Source organism: Molothrus aeneus, unplaced genomic scaffold (assembly GCF_037042795.1).
Source record: "Molothrus aeneus isolate 106 unplaced genomic scaffold, BPBGC_Maene_1.0 scaffold_36, whole genome shotgun sequence".
Classification (NCBI taxonomy): domain Eukaryota; kingdom Metazoa; phylum Chordata; class Aves; order Passeriformes; family Icteridae; genus Molothrus; species Molothrus aeneus.
Genome location: NW_027099027.1, coordinates 959757 through 982520, shown reverse-complemented (window position 1 = coordinate 982520; position 22764 = coordinate 959757). Strand labels below are relative to the sequence as shown.

At 54.5% G+C, this 22764-nt stretch overlaps 1 protein-coding gene and 1 pseudogene across 1 annotated transcript in view; one reads left to right on the top strand and one right to left on the bottom strand.

The window, feature by feature from the left end:
- Positions 1-22764, top strand: part of LOC136570728 (uncharacterized) — a 2607743-nt pseudogene that overhangs the window by 1646989 nt on the left and 937990 nt on the right.
- LOC136570729 (uncharacterized) overlaps positions 1-22764 on the bottom strand; it is a 2347277-nt gene that overhangs the window by 1498768 nt on the left and 825745 nt on the right.

Sequence of the window (22764 nt, the reverse complement as noted above, 5' to 3'; positions counted from 1 at the left end):
CGCTCAAAACGGCCTCTGCCACCAGGTTCTGCCGCGGGCATTTGTCCACCCTGCTCTCCATGCTCAGCTCCTGCTCTGGGCGAGGAAGGACAAGGACAGCATGGGATTTGCCTCCGTGCCTCAGGCAAGGGCAACGAGATCCCCCCAGGGCATCCCCAGCAGGACACCGCCACCGCCACCCCCCCCCCCCGATGTCCTCCCGAGGGGCCTTTTCCGCTCAGCCTTGGACTTCTTCATTCTCCAAACATCCCCCCAAAAACCCAACCAGGGACCCCCCGGGATATCCGGGCCGGGCTCCCCCTCCCCGCTCACCTGCGCCATGGGGGGGGCGATGATCCCACAGGTGGGGGCTGCGAATTCAGGCAGGGCTTGAGACCGCGTGGTTCCCTCCGCTCAACCTCGATCCACCCCTCTCGCTCCTCTTCCATCCCCGCTCCTCCTCCTCCTCCTCGCTAACCCCACCTCCTTCTCCTTCTCCCCTCCTCCTCTTCCATAGCCCCATCTCCCCCTTCCTAACCCCGCCTCCTCCTCCCCCTCCATCCCTGTCCTCCTCCTGCTCAGCCTTGATCCGCCTTCGTCCCTCCTCTTGCTCTCGCTCCTCCTGTCTTATCTCCACCTCCTTCTTCTCCTCCATCCTTCCTCCCTCTCCTCCTCCCCCTCAACCTGCCTCTTTCACTGCTCTTCTCCTCCTGCTCCTCCTCTTCCATCCCCCCTCACCCTCCTCTCTGTTATCTCCATCTCCTTCTCCCGCCCCTTCCATCCCTTCTCCTTCTCCTCCTCCTCCCTAACCCCTCCTCCTTCTCCTCCTTCCATCGCTGCTCTCTCTCCGCCTTCATTCCTTCTCCTCCTCCTCCCCCCTCTACCCGCCTCCTCCTCCCCCTCCATCCCTGCCCTTCCCTCCCTCCTCCTCCTCCCCCAGCAGCAGCCACACCCTCGGTGCCCCGTTCCCGCAGCCCTCGCAGCCCGCGGCAGCAGCGGCGATGGAGCCGGGACAGGTCGGCATGGGCAGCGCGGGGCTCTCGGCTGCTCCCAGCCGCTGCGGGCGGGGGGAAGCCGGCCCGGGCCAAAGGAGAGGCAAACTGGGCAAACTGGGGGCTGCACATCCAAACTGGGCCTTGCTGGGGACCCTGCCTGGCCACTGCCAGCCCTTGGGGCTCCTCTCGGCACATCCGCCAGGGGGGAACGCACACAGGCCTGGGGGATCCCAGCAGTGGCAGCACTGCCAGGGACTGGGCTGCACTGGGATCGTACTGGGAGTGACTGGGGCTGTACTGGCTTTGTACTGACATCATACTGGGAGTGACTGGGGCTGTACTGGCTTTGTACTGACATCATACTGGGATCATACAGCCGTATCAGGGCAGACTGTGATCACACTGATGGATACTGGGATCATACTGGGATCATACTGGGAGCAAGTAGGAGCCTGCGGGGGGCAATTGACACCATGTTATGGGCAATTGGGATATACTGGGAGTGACTGGGATTATGCTGAGGGTGACTGGGAACAGCTGTGAACAACTGCGATCATGCCAGGAGCAACTGGGAGTGACTGGTTGCATGTTGGGGGTGATTGGAAACTGCTGGGCTTATACTGGGATGAACTGGGATCATGCTGGAGCTGACTGGGATCATTCTGGCAGTGAGTGCCACTACACTGAGGCTGACTGGGAGTGCTTGGGAGCAAATGGGATCATACTGGAAGGAACTGCAAAGATGCTGGAGGGAACTGGGCTGCACTGGGACATACTGGGAGTGACTGGAACAAAAGTGAGGGTGAAAGAGAGCAACTGGAACCATGTGGAGCACAACTGGTTCATACTGGCAGGGACTGGGAGCACACTGGGGCCATATTTGGATCATACTGGGAGGGACTGGACTAATACTGGGAGGATCTGAGAGTGACTGGCAGCACACCCTGCACATCATCCCCCAGACTGGGCCTGACTGGGAGCAACTGGGAGCACGCTGGCAGCAAATGGCATCATACTGGGACTGACTGGGCTGATCTAGGAAGCAACTGGAACCATACTGGAGGCAGCTGGGACCATACTGGGAGAGTTTGGAAGCAACTGGGATTATACTGGGACCACACTGGGAGGGCTGGCATGTGACTGGGATCAAACTGGAGCTTACTGGGATCATATTGGGGTTGAAAGGGAGCGACTGGGATCACAGTTTGGGCAACTGGGAGCAACTGAGGGAAACTGGGATGATGCTGCAAGCAAACTGGAGGAACTGGGAAGGACTGGATGCCTGCTGGAGGCAACTGGGATCTACTGGGCATGACTGGGGGATCATACTGGGAGAACTGACACCTTACTGGGGCCACTGGCAGTGCCTGGAAATGACTGCAGACATGCTGGGGGCAACTGGGATATACTGGGAGTGTCTGTAACCATACTGGGGGAACTGGAACCACACTGGGAACAACTGGGACCATGCTGGGGAGAACTGGGACCACACTGGGGGCAACTGGGAGTGAGTGGGACCAAGCTGGGAGGGACTGGGATCATATGGGGAGGGACTGGGACTAGAGCAGGGGCAACTGGGTTCAACTGGGACCATCCTGGGAGTGTCTGTAACCATAGGGGAGTGATGGAAGCACACTGGGAACAGCTGGGCCCATGCTGGGAGCAACTGGGATCACTCTGGGGGCACTGGCATCAGACTGGGAGTGACTGGGAGCAACTGGGATTGGACTGCAAGGGACTGGGATCATACTGGGAGTGGCTACACTCATACTGGGATTATACTGGGCGTGAATGGAACCTGACTGGGGCTTACTGGGAGCTACTGGGCCCATGTTGGGAGGAAAATGTGACCCACTGGGAGCAACTGGGATCGGCTGGAAGGTTCTGGAACCATGCTGAGAGGACTGAGACTACAACTGGGGCAACTGGGATCATACTGGGAGCAACTGGGGCCACCCTTTGAGCAACAGATGGAAACTGGGATGATGCTAGAGGAAACTGGGAGGAACTGGGAAAGACTGGGATCATTCTGAGGTAACTAAAACATACTGGGAGTGTCTGTAACCATCCTGGGGGCACTGGAACCACACTGGGAACAGCTGGGATCATGCTGGGAGCAACTGGGACGATGCTGGGGGAAACTGAATCTACCCTGGAGGCAACTGGGCACGACTGGGACCCTGCTGGGAGGGACTGGGACTATTCTTGGGGCAACTGGGATCATCATGGGAGGAACTGGGAACATCTGGAATTATGCTGGGAGCAACTGGGATCACACTGGGATCCCAGTGAGAGCAGCTGAGTCCATGCTGGGTTACACTGGGATCTCATTGAGAGCGACTGGAATCACACTGGGATTGACTGGGAGTGGCTGGTTTTGTGGATTTTGGGGGATTTTCTTGGCATTTTGAGGGGGAGTTTCTCTGGGGGTGGTTGGGGGTTTATTGAAATTTTTTGTGGCTCCTTTTGAATTTTGGGGGTTTCACTGGGATTTTATTGGGATTTTTTGGGATTCTCAGAAATTCCTGGGGTTTTATTGGGATTTCTAGGAGATTTTGGGGCATTTTATTGGAATTGTGGTGGCATTCCGAGGGATTAATTGGGGATTTGGGGTTTTTGGGATTTTTGGTGGGATTTGGGGGGTTTGGGTGTTGCCAGGATTTCTTTGGATCTTGGGGGAGATTTTGTGGGACTTTTTCTGGTTTTGGGGACATCTTTGGGGGATTGGTGGAGTTTAATCGGGATTTTTGGGGTTTTTGGCATTCCAAAGGATTTTATGGGCTTTTATTGGGATTCTAGAGTGTTCTAATGGGATTTTCAGAGATTTAATTGGGATTTTGTGGGTTTTATTGGGACTTTCAAGGCTTTTAAGGAGATTTTGGTGCCTCTCAGCCCTTCCCCACACCCAGGGAATGCCCCAAAGCCCCCCTAAAATTCCACTAAAACTTCACAAAATCCCCAAAAATTACAAGAAAACCCTCAAAAACCCCAGGGAATCTCCAAACATCCCAGTGGAACTCACCAAAATTTTAAAAACCTCACTAAATTTTCAATAAATCTCCCCCCAAAAGCCCCCACAACCCCAACAAAACACCAAAAATCCAAAATCCCCCAAATCAACAAAACCCCCCAAAATCACATAACCATCACAAAACCCAATAATTCTTCCCAAAAACCCCAATACTTCCCCCCAAACTCCAAACAAAATCCCCCAAAGCCCAAAAAAGCCACCCCCAAATCCCCAAAAACCCTCTCAGAACCCCAAAATCCCCACAAACCCCCCCAGACTCAGAGGGGCCGTCCTGGATCAGGGGGCACCGGCCGGTGGAACAGGAGCCACTTCAGGGGGCCCTGGGAGCTTTTTGGGGAGGGGGCACCATGGGAGACCCCCCAAAAACCGGGGGGGGGAACCCCTGCAGTGCCCCCTCCCCCCGAAACCCCCAGACCCCGGTTCAGGGTGGGCCTGGGACCCCCGGGACCCCCAAATCTCCCCCGGGACCCCTCCAGGAACCCCAAACTCCCCAGAGCTCCCCCAGTGTTGGCCCAGATCCTCTCTGGACCCCCAAACACTCCCCAGGACCCCAAAAACCTCCCCAGGACCCTCAACCCCCCCATTTCTCCCCAAAATTCACCCCAGACCCACCTGAGACGCCCCCAAATCCATCAAACTGCCCCAAATCCCCCTCAGACGCCTCAATCCCCCCAAACCTCATGAAATTGCCTCAGACTCCTCGAAATTCCCCAGACCCACCTCAGAACGGCCCAGATCCTCTCGCAATCCCCCAAAATCCCCTCAGACTCTCCCAATTCCCCTCAGTTCCCCCTAAACCCACCTGAGAACGCTCCAGACGCTCTCAAGCTCCCCCCAAAGCTCCCTAAAGCCCCCTCAGACCCACCAAAGCCCCCCTCAGACCCCCTCATTCCCCCCAAACCCACCGCACACCCTCGTGTTTCCCGTCGATGCCCCTAAAAATCCCCAATTTCCCCTCAGACCCGCCCCAAACCCCCCCAGTTTGGCCCCGGCCCCACCTCAGCTCCGCTCTCCCTCAGAATCTCGCGCCTCCACCGCGTGTGCGGGCTCCCAGCAATAGCGGCGCGGTGCGCCCCGCCCCGAACCAACCAATCAGCGCGCTGCACGTCCCTGAACTAACCAATCACGGCGCGGATCCCCTCAGCAAGGCCCACCTCCCCCTCGCCGTCCCAGCCAATCAGAGGCGAGCCAGAAGCGGCGCCCCCTTCCCCGCCGCCGCCGGGAGCCCCCGGGCTCGGGACAGGAGCGGGAGGGGCCTGAGAGGGGATCGGGGGAGGCGGGGGAGGGTCCGGGGGGGTCTGGGGGGGCTTTGGGGAGGGGTCCGGGGGTTTGGGGGGGTCTGGGGAGGGGTCCTGGGGCATTGTGGGGGGACCTGGGGGCTGCGGATGGGTCCTAAGAGGGGTCTTGCGGCTGCGCTGGCTGTTATGGAGTTGGTGGAAGCCTGGCGGATTCACAGCCCAGACCGCAGTGAGGAGCGCTTGCCTGACACGAAGTCAGTTCCGCGCTTGTGGGTCCAGACCGCGCGCAGGTGGCCGCCAAGGAGAGCGCGAAGAAATAAAGGAGGGACTCTAGCGCCAGTAAACAGGGTTGGGTTTATTTCAGCCCACCCAGGGTGAGCACAGGAACGGGGAAACAGGACCGACAGGGAGGGAAGGCATTAGAGCACTAGAGCAAGCAATAATGGGATGACATGAGCTTATAAAGGCAGGGGGTGGGAGTGGGTGGATACAGCTGACAACCAATTGGGGAATAAAAAGAATTGATACATGGATAACTGACACGCCAGGCTAGCAAACTAGACAAACCTTAAGGAGGGGCCCCAGCTCCTGCCCAATCACCCGATGCCCTGGTGAGAAGATTCTAGAGAAATAGGATGGGCTGCTGGGTGACGGACAAGGAGCCTGGGGTGGGGAAAACAAAGATACATCTACGAAACCAGGGCAACTAGGGAGGGGCAGGAGGATTGACAAGTAACAGTCAGGAGTAGGGGAATTCCAGAGCAGAACTACCTTAAATGAACAAGGGAGAACTAGAATAAACCGAACCGAGACACCACAGGTCTCGAGGAGGGGTCGCGAGACATGAGACACTCATGCCACAGTGTAAGCTGTAAGCGAAAGGAATTTTAAGAGCTGTTTTTGTTATTTCAGAGAAAGTTTAAAAGGGAGAAGCTGCTGTGTGATGTTATGATCGATTTTTGGTGCCAGGGTCCAAGGAGTTTAGGGCTGGAAATCCCAGCCCCACTGGATCCAAATGAGGAAATCACCTGGGCCTGTCCTACCAAGGTGTCACGTTGGTGAAATTAAAAGGCAAAACACGATCCATAAGACAGAAAGGAAAGTGGTACTGTCTCAAGAAAACCTCTTAAGCAAGCCTGGCTGCACTTTTTATTCAAGAGAAAAGCAAAGTTCAGGAGAAAATGAGAAGTGTTTTGCATGGCTGATCAAAGACATCTGGAAGATTTAGAAGAAAACCCAGCAAGCTGCTGCAATTGATAAAAAAAGATTAGTGCAGAGCAATTTTCTTGGAGATTGCCAGGAAAGAGCAGAATAGCAGAGAGCAGAGAAAGGGATCCACCCTGAGGTGTCTTGTCCATATCCATGACTGACTCCAACAAATCCAAGAATATCCTGAGCTGGCAGGGACTCACAGGGATCATGAGTCTGACTCATGGCCCTGCACAGGACATCCCACCACAGGTCTGAGAGCCTTGTCCAAACATTCCTTGAATTCACAGGGGCTGTGACCATTCCCTGGGGAGTCTGTTCCAGTGACCAGCACCCTCTGGTCCAAATCTGATGAAAATGGCACCAGGACAGAGTCCAAACCCAAAGACTAAGGAAAGTCAGGAGACCCCTTGGTCTGAATGCACTGAGTGTCCCAGCACCAGACCCATGATTCAGAATGGGCAGTCATCAATGCAAGATTAACTAATTGTGGGAGTCAGAAATAAGTTGAAGTGATATAAATTGAGGTTTTTGGTCTCACAGAAAGGTGCAATGGCCACAAGCTTTCAACGGAGGACTCACAGGAAGAAATGTTAGATTTCCTAAAAGGCCAGTTGAGGTTTTGGAGGATGGAGCCCACCAAGACCTCCAGAAGTAGGAGAGGGGCTGAAAGGATGAAGTCAGCAGGGACAGAAATGGGAGAAAAGCCACACTTGCCAAGGAAATTCCAGAAGCAGTGATGGCAACGGCAGCACTGGCTCCAGCTTCCTCAGCTTCTTCTTTAAGGTGGGAAAGGAGGAAAAGGGGGGGAAGATGTTCTTAGAAGGGAAGGCTTGGCACTGATGGGGCTGTGGACTCCTCACCTGAAACTCCCTGAAACTGTGACACTGGCTCAAACCACGGCATTTTTTAAAAGCTAATTTTCTTGATAGCAAAATTTTGAGTCTTGAAAGTGATCTCAGGCTTCACACCTTATCTGAGAAAAGTTCTTAAGCAAACACTGAAATTCTCAGTGATATGACTCCAAGAACGGAGATACAAGGGTAGGCATTGAGAACTCCTTGATTCCCCTGGATCATAATGCATCTTAGGATCAGATTAACAAAGGAGGAATGGATTTAGGTGCTGGCTCAAGTCCAACATTCATTAATATTTGTGGGTGTGGATGTTGTGGCTGCCCCATCCCTGGAAATGTTCCATGCCAGGCTGGATGGGCTTGGAGCAATCTGGGATGCTGGAAGGTGTCCTGTGGCAGGGGGTGGGACTGGATGAGCTTTAAGATCCTTTCCAGCCTGAACCATTTGGGGATTCTGTGATTCCATGAACACGTCCACACCCAGCCTCACTCCAAACGTGTCAAGCAGGGATGGGGGTTGGCAGTCCCCAGACAACAGTGGGCAGGAGGAGAAGAAGCTGGCACGGATTAACTGAGCTGCTCTCCACAGAAAGAGCAGCAAGGGGGATTCTCAGCCAGGACCAGCCACAGAGGGACCCGGGCTCCTCCCTGGATGTGAGGGGGAATGCAAACAAGAGGCGTCACACATTCCTCTGTGCATCCCTCACCTGCAGCTGGCCTGAGGAGGTGGCCAGCTCACGGCCAAAGGGAAGGGTGTGTTTGTGCAGCATCCCGGCTTCCATGTGGGCCAAAGCAGAGGCAAACTCCCGTTTGATTAATGAGCCCTTGGATCCAGCTCCCTGCCTCCCTCCGCGTGCAAGGAGCACGATCCCAGCAGCACGCACTGCTGGCCTTCAAGGGCTGGCTGAGGCAGCTCCTGATAGCGCTGTTTATTCAGCTTCCCCAAGGAAACAGTGTGGATTTTATTAAATGATCCCATCAGTGTTTCTCCATGCTGTCATTGCAGACTCCAAAGGATGATTCCTGTTGGCTCGTAGGTCTTTGTCCGCGCACCGAGAGCGGCAGCCAAGGACAAAGCGTTCCGGGACGGGGCGGTGGGAGCCCTGCTGCTGCGGCTGCGCGGCCCTGCCGGGCTCTGAGCCCCCCGTGCCACATGCCAGGCCACAAAGGGGACAGCTGGCCCGCCAAGGACAGTGACACGAGGCACAGGGACACCTGGGACTGCCCTTGGTGCTGTCAGACTCCCGCATGGATGGCTTCAAGGGAGAGAGGCACAGCCCATGGAGACCCAGCCACAGGCAAGTTTTTTATGCTATTTGAAGTGGCACGGAGCCTTTTATCCCAGAAAAGCGGCACCTGTTTGTCACCTGCTGGTTCTTAGCCCTAAGAATTACATTGATACTGCCAGGCCAGTTTTCTGCCTATTTTTGCCATTTTTCCACCCCATCATTCCCTGATTTTATTCCCCAAACCAATTTTGCCTGTTTTGTATGCACGCTGGATTTCACCTCAGGAGTGAAGCAAATAATCCACTCAGTGAAGAAAACACAGCTATGAAGTGGAGGACTGTCCCCTTTGGGACACAAAAGCCACAGCCACCCACACTTGGACAAAGCAAGCTGTGGCAATGCCAGGAGTGACTGTGCAGTCAGTATGGATGGAGCCAGGAGTACATTCCCAGGGAATCCTTCACATGGGCTTGGAGAGGTGTCCAAAATGCAAAGCCCATGCTTTTCAGAGTACTCCCCTGTGTTGCTCTGAGTTTGTGCTGAGGTTGTGGGAATGAGCCAATCCTGAGATGTATCTTCCCATACTGAAAAAAATCCAAGGTTTTTGCTGGCAGGCACCACCTTTGTGTGTGTGTGTGTGTCCAAGGGCTTTGCTCTCAAAGCTCACCCTGAAGATCCACCAGATGCCTTGGTCACTTGCTCTCTCTGCCAAATGAGCAGAGGGCTCATGCTCTGGGTGAGGGGGGTCACAAAAACACATCCAGCAACTCCATGGCTGCTGCGGTGCTGAGATGATGAGTTTGCCCGGCTCACGTTCAGCCCCGATCAGCGACGAAGGGGCGCTTGAGGAGCCCGGAGCTCCTATCGCGCCTATGGGTCCCGAAGAGATCCACGATACGAGAGCGAAGGAGGGCGGCAAACGCAGGGAGGCGCAGGCAAGGAAAGAGGGACTCAGCCTTCAGGAAGGGTTGGCAGGTTTATTGAAGGAAGGTCGAAGGGGGAGAAAAAGCAGGGTGGAGGGAGAAGGACTGAGCACCGAACTGAGGGCAAGTAACAGCTTATAAGGGAAGGGGGAGGGCCTGGGAGGGGCAACACGACAGCAAATGAGGGTATGAAAAAACTGATACATAGTTTGATGAACACATGAAGCTAACAAATCAGCAAAAAACTGGGGAGGGGTCCCTGCCCTTGCCCAATCACTTGACACCCTGGGGAGAAGGTTCTAGAAGGAAAGGCAGGGCTGCCGAGTGATGGACAAAGGCCAGGGGTGGGGACAACAAGACACATCTGATGGATAGGGGAGGGGAAACGTGATAGACAAATAACGATAAGAACTTGGGGATTTCCAGGGAGAAAGGGGGAGCTTTTCAGGACGAGCCAGACTGAATTAAAACAACATTACACCACGCACCACCACATCTCCCCCTTTCGCAAACAAACAAAAAGGAAAGGGGGGATGGGGGGGACTAACTTATTATAATTATCTGAGTTCATGTTCTCAAGGTTCAAATTCGCTGTCCTCAGGGCCTTCTTCATAGGACAGTTCTTGGTCCAAGGGCCCCATACTGTCTTCTTCGTCAGGGTCTTCCCAAGAGTTTTCTTCCGGTGAGTTGGAGGGCGCTCGGAGTCGGAGGACTTCCGGAGAGGAGAGGGCTCGGTTAATAAAGTTTTTCAGTACTTTCCACAGTATTGAGGCAGCGAGTAACACAAGTATAAGTGAGAAACATAAATAAACGATTGGTTTCAGGATGGCTACTGCCCAGTTTGAAAACCCCCACCCGCGGAACATGTCCCCCAGCCAGTCGGTGGTTTGCGCTTTGATATTTTCTAGATGATCTTGCATGCGCTCAATGGAGACCCTCGCGTCTTCAGCCCTGGATGAGAGGTTGAGGCAGCAGAGACCTTCAAACTCCTCGCACTTATGCTGGTGTAACAGGAGGAGGAAATCGATGGCGGCTCTGTTTTGGAGTGTGGCTTGCCTCGTGACTTTCTCATCATAAAGGAGGTCCGTTAGGGCGGCTGACGTAAGATTGGCCTGTTTTACAACCCAACACTCTAGGCGGCCCAATTCGCCTAGTGACTTCGCGATCGCTACCCAAGGAAGTAAAACTGTGAGGGCAGTCGCTTTTGTACGGTCCCAATGTTCAATCACAGAGTCGCAGCCTTCATCTAAATTCTTTAAATCTCTTTTGATACGTTTTGAATCGAAGGTCGAATTGAGGCTTGCGCTTTTATTCTGCCAATCAATAATATGGGTCAGGTTGGGTGTAAACAGGGACAGCCGGCCTAACGCACATGGTCCCCCGATAGGATTAGATGGGATTCCCGCCCAAGCTCGGTTTCCGCAAATTAAGAACAAACCATGGGGAAGGGTCACTGTTTTGTCATTCGGGGAGGTGGCTAGAGGGATTTTTTCAACACGTTTGCACCATTGGTTCGGGGGATAGGAGGCATTGGAGGGGTTCAACAGGGTCAGAGTGCGTGGATACCGGAGTGAGGCGGAGGGGGGATGTTGGGAACCTGGGGCTTCTCTAAAATATAAAGGATTGCCGGGGCTGGGGATGTATCGGAAAATGAGACAAACTGGGGCAAGTGCGGAGCCGAGCAAATGGAGCTCTGGAGGGTTCACGTCAAGAGTAGGTTGTAAGCGGAGGTGGTCTCTCCAGGCGTTCCAAAAAGCAGTGGGGGATTTCGGGGTAGTTCTGAAGGAGTAAATATAATTGAAAGGGGAGGGAAGCTGGGAAGGGGGGAGCGGGATCCCCACGAGGCAAGACGCCATCGGGTCTTCAGCTGCCGCCGTGTTCAGGCAAAGGTGATCTTGCCCCAGGGCTTCCGCGAGGGTCCACCAAACATTAGGTTTCGGCTGGGGGAGAGTCCATGCAGAGCAGCTGGTGGTGAGCGTGGCCCAAAGGAGGTAGGTGGCAACTGGGTGTGTCTGGGGCCGTGCCATACCTGAAAAACTAAAAAGAGGCAGTATCAGGGAAGGAGAACTGGGTTTTAAGAAACGTGAACTAAATATTCGAATGGTTCTGGCTCATCACTGAATAAAAAACAGATAGGCGGAAGAAGGGGGTCAGGGGGCTTTCTTCGGCGCCTCCAACTGGCGACACGGACTTGTTGCTCTTTCGTCCGGTGTTTCGCTTCCCTGGGCACAAAAGGCCGAACCCATTTTGAGGGCACCCACTTGGGACCAGAAGGAGTGAGGACGCAAGCGTACCCTCTCCCCCAGGTCACCAAGTCAAAGGGTCCTTGGGTCTGCCAAGTCTCCGGGTCCTTGATGAGGACCGGAGGCTTGGCTGTAGGTTGCAGCGCGTTGTGGCTCCCGAAGTGTCTAACCATGGGCGGGTTCAGGCTCTCAAAGGAACAGTTCAAAAAATTCAAAGTGAACATCGCCTTTGAGAGTCTGATGTGAGGGGGCTCTACCTTTGTGGTGGATTTCTGTCGCTCTAAGATTTTCTTAAGGCTTTGGTGAGCCCTCTCTACCATGGCTTGGCCTGTCGGGGAATAGGGGATGCCTGTTCGATGTTCTATTCCCCATTGCTGCAGGAACTGGCGCAGTTCCCTGGACTTGTACGCAGGCCCATTATCAGTTTTGAGCAGCCTAGGGATGCCCAGAACAGCAAATGCCTGAAGTAGGTGTTTTTCGACATCTGCTGCCCTTTCTCCCGTGTGGGCGGAGGCGAATACCGCGCCGGAGAAAGTGTCTATCGAGACATGAACAAAGCTCAACCGGCCAAAGGAGGGAACATGAGTGACATCTGTTTGCCACACTTCGCAGCTTGAAAGTCCTCTAGGATTTGTCCCCAGGCCCAATGATGGAAGCTGGTGGGACTGGCACTGGGGACATGTCGCCACGATAGCTTTGGCTTGTTCACGCGTCAGATTGAACTGGCGAACAAGGCCAGGCGCGTTTTGGTGGAACAGCTGGTGGCTTAGTTTGGCCTGACCGAAGCGATCAGGGAGCGGGGCTACCTGAACAGGAGCGGCAAGGGCATCAGCGCGCCTGTTGCCCTCTGCAATGAACCCCGGCAAATCGGTGTGTGACCTAACGTGCATTACGTAGAAGGGCTGCTCTCGGTGGGAGACTAAATTTACAATTTTGGAGAGTAGCTCGAAGAGACGAACGTTCGAGACGTCCTGGAGGATTGCTCCCTCTGCTCTGGACACTACACCGGCTACATATGCCGAATCAGTTACCAAATTGAAGGGCTCAGAGAACCTCTCAAAAGCTCGGACGACTGCATCTAACTCAGCCACTTGTGGCGATCCTTCTACCACAGAGATGTCTGCCTCCCACCGCTGAGTTTGAGGGTCCCGCCAAGTCATCACTGACTTGTGGGATGCTCCAGATGCGTCAGTAAAAACGGTCAGGGCATCGAGGGGTCTCTTGCTCTGTACTGACTTAATGGTGAAAATAAATTCTTGATTAAACAATTTGTGGGCCGGCCGATCTATCGTAATTTGGCCCGTGTAGCTGTCCAAAGCTAGTTGTAAAAGTTCGTTCGTCTGAAGGACGTTCTCAAACATTGCTAATTTGAGGTGGCCCGTGCCGAATTTAATGGGAAGATGAATGCACGTCAAGTCCTCACCTGCCAGCTCCCTGATCCGTGATCTCGCTTTCCGGATCAGGTCAGCCACCAGCTCCAGTGGCGATGTCATTCTTTTGGACCTATGGTGGCTCAGGAATACCCACTCTATGATCAAGAGAGGGTCCTTCGCCCCGCGGTCCTTGCTCTTCCCGATGACTCCGTCCCACTGGAAGAGCATGCCGTGAAGATGTGGCAGTTTCCCCAAAACAATGAAACGGAATGGCAGGCCCGGTTGGTACCGGTGGGCCTGCCTGGCCGAGATTAAACCCTGAATTTTCTCCAGAGCGGTTTTGGCCTCCGGGGTGAGGGTCCTGGGAGAACTCAGCTCTTCTCCTCCCTTCAACAAATTGAAGAGAGGGGCTAGGTCTTCCGTGGGAATACCTAGCCAAGGTCTCACCCAATTTAAAGAACCACACAGTTGGTGGGCATCTGCTAGGCTTTGGATATTATTTTTTATTGCCAATTTTTGCGGAACAATGGTCCGCTTGGTAATTTCAAGGCCGAGGTACCGCCAGGGTGGCATCCTTTGAATCTTTTCCTGCGCCAGCTCAAACCCTGCAGCAACCAACGCAGTGGTTGTCAGGTCAAGCGCATGGGCCAACAGGTCGTCGTCTGGCGCACAAACCAAAATGTCATCCATATAATGATGGATGACGGCTGACTCCACAGCTGCACGAACAGGGGTCAGCAGGGAAGCGACGTACCATTGGCAGATCACCGGGCTGCACTTCATGCCTTGTGGCAATACTGTCCAATGGTAGCGCTTGCCTGGGGCTTCACGGTTGATGGATGGAACCGTGAAGGCGAAGCGCGGCGCGTCATCAGGGTGTAGGGGAATTTGGAAAAAACAGTCTTTTATATCAACAATTGCCAAATTCCAATCTTTAGGGAGCATCGCAGGGGACGGCATCCCTGGTTGGAGGGGTCCCATGTCTTTGATAACTGCATTAATTTGACGGAGGTCATGCAGGAGTCGCCATTTGTCTTTGTTGGGCTTTTTGATGACAAAGATGGGAGAGTTCCAAGGCGACATGGACTCTACTAAATGCCCTTTCTGTAGTTGTTCCTGCACGAGCTCGTTGAGCGCCGCTAATTTTTGTTTGTTTAGCGGCCACTGCGCCACCTGTACTGGTTCATCCGAAAGCCAATCCAGCTTCCAGGTGGGGCGCTCAGCAGTGGTCGCTGCCCGAAAAACCTGGGGAGCCACTGGTAGGTCAATTCGGGCTCCCCACTGGGCCAAGAGATCCCTCCCCCACAGGGGTTCCGTGTAATCTAAAACAAACGGACGAACCGAAGCCAATTGTCCGTCGGGCCCCGTAATTTGTACGATGCTCTTCGATTGTTTTGCCAATTGAAGCCCTCCTACACCTCTGATGTGGCCAGGGACGCTTTGCAATTCCCAACGCGACGGCCAATCCCGAGAGGGAATAACCGTGACGTCTGCCCCTGTGTCCAGCAAGCCGCGTAGTGCGACTTGCTCTCCCCCCTTTTTTAATTTACAAATAAGTTTGGGCTTTTCATGCCCAAGAGTTTGAGCCCAGGCTACTGTGGGTATGTCTGGAGCCTGGGTTGCCGATTGAAATTCCGGAGGTGATAAATCGGAAACAGCATACGGTGGTGACACGACAAAGAATTGGGCCATTATTTGCCCCTTCGGTAGGAAGAGCGGGGGGTGGACACAATGCAGCATGAGTGAGATTTGTTCCGAGCCAGCGGGAAGCAGGCTCGGGACAATACTCACTTCTGGTGGGGTCGCCTTTGTGTCGCCTAGGACGAGGAGACTGTGGCTTTGACGTTCCCAGTTTGTTAGACCCTCCGGGAGGACAGCAACGTGGTGGAAACCGGCGGAACGGAGATGTAATGGTTCCGCAAGCTGCAACCTACGGGAGGAAACACAGGATGAAAGAGCATGAGTATCAATGGGTGGTGTTTGTGTCAGTCCGGCATGAAGGTCAAGTCCAGTTGGAGGCATTATCTCACTGTTCTCCCTCTTCTCCCGCCAGGACGGATGGTGTGAACAGGCCTCCGCATTTGTGTCCTGGCGCAGGGGGCCGCTGCGCTGTTTAATTAGTTTTTTTGAACAGTTTGCCCGTGGGTCCCCTGCACGGACTTTTTAAACTCATAAAACTGCTGTTTGAGGGGGCATGCGGGCATCCAGTGCCCCAGCTTCCCACACAGATGACACGGTGTGGCTGGAGGCTTGGGCACCGGGGTCGACGTTGGTGGCAGCGGTTGCGCGGTAGTGGGACAGACGTCGGTGGTGAATGGGGGCTCCTCGACGGCGGCGGCGGGACGGAAAGGTGTCCTCAGGCGGGCGGCTGCGGCAGGTGGTGGTCCGGTACCTGATGGAACTAATACTTTTTTCCCACACACCAAAAGCATGTCCCGCAGGGTGGGAGCTGGCTCCAGAGGGAGGCTGTTGATTGCATCTTTGCAAGCCGAGTTGGCATTGAGGAATGCCATCTCTTTTAACAGCTCGGCTTGCAAGTGTTCTCCTTCAACCTGATAGTAAATGGACTTTCGGAGCCGCTCCACAAACTCGAGGAATGGTTCCTCGGCACCCTGCAGGACTTTGGCATATGGGACCTGGGGTGTGGCCGCTCGCAACCCCAAGAAAGCTTTCTCAGCCGCCCGGGCAGTTTGCTGCAGGACTTCTACGGGTATGGCTCTGGCTTGGGTTGCTCCGTCACTCCAGTTCCCCGTCCCAAGCATATGGTCAATGGAAATGACATCTCCGTCTGCACTCGTCCGGGAGTTCGGGGAATCCCATAGGGACGGGAGCACCTTCAAGGCTTCCTTTCTCCACGCTGCCTCCCAGAGCACTTGCTCGGTGGAATTGAGGAGACAGCGGAAGACTCGGCGGAGGTCGGCAGGTGTAATGACCGACTCCGCCAGGACGGCTTGAAGGAGTCCCTGAAAATATTCGGAGTCCCTCCCGAACTCTTTCTGTGCTTTGCACAGCTCCTTCATGGACGAATGAGAGAAGGGGACCCATTGAGCCAGGGTTGTCCCATCTCCCGCGGGATGAAAAACGACCGGGGCTGCTGATGGGACTGCAGACAGCTCCGGTCCCCGGCTCGGGACCCCCCCCCCGCTAGCCCCCAGAGCGTGGGAACCGGAAGGGAGGGCGTGGGAACCGGGAGCGGGGGAGGGAGGGTCCCGGCGTGGGAACTGGAGGGAGGGTTCTGCAGCAAAGTGCCTCCCCTTATGGGAGGGGCCCCATGACGTCGTTGCGGAGGCGGGGGGTGGTGGGAGAGGAGGGGAAGGGGGAGGAGTTGCAGGGGGTGAAGGCGGGGGAGGAGGGGGAGGAGTTTCGGGGGCAAGGGGCGGAGGAGGAGGGGGAGGAAAAGGGGGCGGGGGAAGGGGAGGGGACGTGGGAGGAACCCGCGAGGGGGGAAGGGGAGGGATTTGGGGGGGGGCTCGGGAAGGAGTGGGGGAACTCTGGGAAGGAGAAGGGGGTTTTTTAGGATTGAACACGCGGTCCCCTCCATTTTGGGATGATTTGACGCCATCTTGGCGAGGGGACTGCGGAGAACTGAACCGAACTTTGGGTTTAACAACTGGGGTCGAGGGGGCGCGGGAAGAGGGAACAGGGACAGTCTCCTCCGGAGGTTGGCCAGACCTCCGGAGGCTCGGGGACCGGGTCGCCCGCGAGGAGCTCAGGGACGGATGACTCCCTGGCGCGGGGCTGTCGCGGGCTGCTCCCCGCAGGGACTCGGTTCGGGAAGGAGGGCGCGAGGAACGAAGGGCAGGTGCATGGGGACGGGGAGAACTGGGGTATAACTGGGGGTCCGCTGGCTGGGTCCGGGAAGAGGGTTTGGCAGCGAGGGCAGAAATCAAAAGGGATATTAAACAAAAATGGCTCTGAAAAGATTTGCTGCCAGCTTGAATCTCTCTCTGAAGGCGGGATTGGACCCGCTTCAGGAATCTGGGATCCAAGACTGACTCGGCATTCAAATCGGGGTAGGTACGGGTCAGCCAGCGGACTAAACTTTTAACTTCCTTTTTATTAAACTTATAATTCCCACCCCCCAGGGTACCCACAACTTGGTAAAAAACCCCTTTCTGAGTGGCCGACAGTTTAGCACCCATAATTGCTGATGGAACACGCAGGGGTCGGCCACTCGCTCTACCACTAGCAACAGGGAAAGCGAAAAGAATCTGAAATAAAACTGAACGGGGTCCCCACTGACCCTGACCTCCCCCTCCCGCTGGCCGAGGAGAGGACCGGGATGCCTACGCCAGGTTTTCCGTGGGGTCAGGTGGTGGGCTGCACAACACAGCCAAGAGACTCACCAGTCAGGGGGACGAAACAAGGCTGCTGCTAGCGGGAACTGCCTGCGCCGAAGGCGGCCTCTTTAGGGTGCGCTGGGAGGGTGTCGCCTTCTTCTCTCCGGAGCACCGCGCCTCCCGAAACGAGGGCGTGCTACACGGAGAGCGGTGAGTCGCCCAAAGGATTAGAACAATCCAACCCGCGCGTCGTGGGACTCCTGCTCCGAGATACAGTCCTCCGAACGATGTTCCAGGATCCACAGACTGCCTCAGATGCAAGGGTCTTCACGCCACGCGTTGGGCGCCAAACTGCTGCGGTGCTGAGATGATGAGTTTGCCCGGCTCACGTTCAGCCCCGATCAGCGACGAAGGGGCGCTTGAGGAGCCCGGAGCTCCTATCGCGCCTATGGGTCCCGAAGAGATCCACGATACGAGAGCGAAGGAGGGCGGCAAACGCAGGGAGGCGCAGGCAAGGAAAGAGGGACTCAGCCTTCAGGAAGGGTTGGCAGGTTTATTGAAGGAAGGTCGAAGGGGGAGAAAAAGCAGGGTGGAGGGAGAAGGACTGAGCACCGAACTGAGGGCAAGTAACAGCTTATAAGGGAAGGGGGAGGGCCTGGGAGGGGCAACACGACAGCAAATGAGGGTATGAAAAAACTGATACATAGTTTGATGAACACATGAAGCTAACAAATCAGCAAAAAACTGGGGAGGGGTCCCTGCCCTTGCCCAATCACTTGACACCCTGGGGAGAAGGTTCTAGAAGGAAAGGCAGGGCTGCCGAGTGATGGACAAAGGCCAGGGGTGGGGACAACAAGACACATCTGATGGATAGGGGAGGGGAAACGTGATAGACAAATAACGATAAGAACTTGGGGATTTCCAGGGAAAAAGGGGGAGCTTTTCAGGACGAGCCAGACTGAATTAAAACAACATTACACCACGCACCACCACACATGGCCCTGTGAGCTGCTGAAAAATCAGACCAGAAGCTCTGGAGCTGCTTTTCATGCACAGGGGATGGCTGAGTGAGCCTGCTCCTCACCCTCCTGTTTAAACACAACCTCTGCCCTCAGCTGCAGTGAGAGTGTTTCACCCTGTGCGAGGCTCCCAGGGAAGATCTTCCTCTTTGGGAAGCTGCAGTTGGAGTGGATGTTTTGAAGAGGTTCAAACCTCCTCTCTCTCTCCCATGGAAGGTCACTGTGATCACTGTAAAACAGAGCTTTCAAGTTGTTGGAGCCTAGCCTGTGACTTCCCCACTGTTTTTGTCAGCACCTGCACACACCAAATGTTTCTATGCCTAAAACAGCACTACTGAGAGCTCAGAGTGATGTTGTAGAGAGGATTTGGGGGGAGCATGTGCAGGATAGCAAAAGTGCAGCTCAGTTTCTGGCATATTTTGGTTAAAAATCATCACATGCTGAAAGCAAAAGTCAGAATTGAACCAAACAAAAATGCATTTCTCATCCACAAGTCTAAGATCCTGCAGAATCAAGAGGCTTTCCTTGCCCAGCTTTGGAAAGATCACTTCTCTGGCCTAAACCCTTCTTACGCTTCCTGTTTCTTCTTTATTTTCTAATTTTTTTTTTTTTTTTAATTCTTCTTAGGTCTTCAGTTTATTAAGCCATCGTCTAGCCATCCATTGCACTGCAACAAACCTTGGACCAAGCTCCAGGAGCTTGTGGCAATGGCCAGAGCAGCTCTCCAGGGACTGGCTCACAAGGGCTGGGGCAGGGTGACAGTGTGTCCCCTTGCAGAGGACAGGCACCAGCACACAGCTGCTCTCCTTCCCTCCGTGCTGGCCACTCAGTGGGTGAAGTGTTTCTTCTTCTGGCTGCAGAGAATGAGGCTCCAAAATCTGGCAACAGTACCAAGAAAATGGAACAGCCTTGCCTTTCTTCAGGGTGAGGGCTGCTGTGTCTGGATTTCAGCAGCACTCAAAAGACCACCAAGCCAGCCCATTTCCTGCCACTCCAGTGGGAAAGGGTGGCATGAAAGCCCAAGCCTCAGGTGTCCACATGGACATGCCTAAGCAGAGACAAATCACAGAATCCCAGAATGGTTTGGGTGGGAAGGGACACTAAAGATCATTCATTCCACCGCCTTCCACTATCCTATTGCTCCAAGCTCCTTCCAGCCTGGCCTTGGACACTCCCAGGGATCCGGGGCAGCCACAGCTTCTCTGGGCAGCCTCTTCCAAGAGCTGCATCCAAAAAAGTCACAGAGGCGTCTGCGTGCACTTTGCAGGTGAATCCCTCACTGGGGCAAGGAGATGAGCTCAAGCTCTGGGTCTTGCAGGGAAATGTTTCCCCTAAGCCAGCATAAAGACTGACTATGTTACTACAGGCTAGAGAAACCCCTGAAATAGTGACAGACAGCTGAAGGGAAGAATATATTGGGAAGGGAATCATCCGGCCGGCTGGGAAACGCAGGGCTCGGAAAGGGGATGGGGCGGGACAGGAAGAACATTCCTTTCTCACGACAAGCGCCTGCAGCCGCTCGGGAAGCATCGGCCGGGGCCGCCCGCTCGCAGCCCGGGGCCGGCAGCGCTGCTCCTGCCGCGGGCAGATGCTGCTCTGGGCGGCCGCAGGCTCATCCCGGACCAGCACCATGGATGGAGAGCGATGAGGTGCCCGGCAAGAGGCAGCCTGAGCCCCAGATGCTGCGGGGGGCTGGAGATCGCCGCCCGTGCCGGGTGCGGGCGGCCGCGGGCGGCGGGGTCACCCTGCCCTGTGGCCACCGCTGGGCTGCGCGCATGGAGAAAGAGCGAGAGGGCAGCGCGGGGCTGCAGGGCTGTGCTTTGCAATTCCGCGCCGTGCTCGCTTCTCTCTGCCCTCGGAAGATGGGGGGAACTGCAGTTGCTTCGTGCTCTCAGCTCAAACGGGGCTTTACAGCCCCTTCCCCGCCTTGCCGAGGGGCACAGAGGAGTGGATCAGCCTCAGAGCGGGCTCCTTTCCAGCACCCTGCTGCTCATCTCCTTGTCTCTGCATCTGCTTGGCCACACTGTTTAATTCATTTGTCTTTTCTTCCACAAATTTCTGAATTATTGTCAAAACTAGGGCTTGTGGATACATGGAAGTGAAGAATGAAACCCCTCTTCTGCGTCTCAGGCTGACAAAGCCATACTTGGGATGTCAAGGCCAACCCAAATGACCAGATGAGAGTAGGAACTGCTGAGGCAGCCCCTGGCTCCCCCTTAAGCAGCACCACCCCCTACACTGTGTCATGGTTTGACACTGGCACAATGCCAGTGCCCCCATGAGAATACCCTCTCCCTGGTTTCTGCTGTGAGATGTGGCCGGGAATAAGCAAAGCAGGCTCCCACTTGGGAAAAAAAAAAAAATTATTAACTAAACTACAAGGGAAAGGAAAAAAACAACAAAATAAAAGAAACACACAAGGAAAATGAAAACTTCACAAATACATCTCCTCCTCCTCCCCACCAAATTCCCAATACAATACATCCCCCAAATCATCGACTCTCAGTCCGGCATCACCCTTCAGAATACTCAATCCTCATTCATCAAGAGGAGAAGGAGTCCTTCTTGTGCCAATGGTGACCTCTTCCTTTCATGTCCAGTGCTCTCACCACTGAACATGGACCAGAGCTGCTTCTAGGGTCGAATTTTAAGGATGCTTTGTCCCGATCCAAAAAGGGCACAGTCTCTCCTTTGGGACACCTGTCCCCCCCATATTTCACCCCCTGGGGCCGAGGGGTACCAACACTGAACCCTCTTGGTCCTGAGGCATTGCCTCCCCCTGGATGCAGTCTCTGTGTCACAAGGAACATGGTTCTGTCCATGGCTGTACAAAAAGAGTCCAGCAAAAGCCACTCCATCATCTCTTCCCACTAAGATTCTTCTCTATTCTTCCAACATCTCTCACTTGCCCAGACCTCCCTCACACTTGCCCATTTCCTTCCTCATCTTCCACTCTATCTTCTAGGAAAGGTCAATGTTCTGTAAAGTTTTCATTGCCCGAAAAGGGGTTAAAAGCTCCTACAAGCGGCCGGCTGCACCCCCCCTTCTTCTCCGTCCCAGCCGTGCTGCCGGCACAGGCCCATGTTTATCAAGGTTCAAGGTCACAGTCCCAGGCACCGGCTCTCTCTCTCTCTCTCTGTCTCCCGGGGGGCTGCCCGATGGCTCCCGGCGTCTCTCTCTCTCTCTTCCACCCTTCCAGCCCCGGGCTCAGGCCTACCTCTCCCGGCCACATGGCTTTTCCCCTCCGCCCACCCAGCCAGCAGCTGGGCCGGGGCAGAGACCCGAACTCTTTCCCGCCGGAAACCCAAGAGAACTTCCCCCGCGAGTGCTCTGCTTTTAACCCCTGTGTTCTCAGAGGTGGTTCCAATGCCCCAGTGGCCACATTAGGTGCCAATATTAAAATCAGAACATCCATTGGCCTAACCACAGCATCCCAGAAAACATATTTCCTGTCAAACCACCACACACGGGGAGGAAAGTTGAAGTGGAGGAAAGTTTAGTGGTTTAGAGTTCAAGATCTAGAAAATATCAAAGTAGTTCCAATGGTAAACAAGAAGTTTAGGATGCAGTGCTGGAGGTTTGTGTGTCATAACACGATTGGCTAAGGAAGCTTACAGCTTACACTGCAGCATGATGTGGGAACGCAGGAAATTCCTCTGGCTGCCCTGGAGGACTCGAGCCCCTGCCCAGGGCGTTCAGAGACCCTGGCACAGAGCCCAAGACCCCTGTGCCTTTGATTTAGCCCTTGGAAAAATCAATTACCAATCTCGTATGAAGAATGACAAGCTGCCAAAGTTTCAGTAGAATGATAGTGAATTTATCCCAGGGTGAAAAATAGATTTTTGGGGTTTCTAGAATGGGGCTTCAGGGGGCAAGATGGAGGAATCTGGGCTTGTCCAGCCTTTCTCCTTCTTTTTCTTCTTCTTCTCCTTGGCCTCCATCTTCTGCTGTGATGGTGGCACTTTTAGATTGGTTTAGAGTAGAAGCTCACTGTCTAGGTGATAGGTATTGGAAAGTCATTGTAAATATTGTACAGGTAGTTTTTAGGATTAAAAGATAACGCTGCCCTGGGGCAGGAGAAAGAATTTTATAGATAAGATACAAGAAACAACCTTGTGAGCCAGAAATGAAGAGCTCTGACTACTTCTTCGAGCGCCGGGCTGGGAAAAGAGACTTTGGAACTTATCTCGGGCTCACTCTGACCAGCGAGAGACCCCGAGAGCATGAGTCCGTAAGACGAAATACTGAAGGATTGGCACCAAAACATAAATATCCTTGTTGGCCGGGTCTTCTTGACCAAGAAATCCTTCAAAGCTCTTGTAACTACAAGTCTTGCAGCCCTGTGAGCCATGCGGTGCAGATGTGAGCCAAACTCACCCTTCCTGTCTA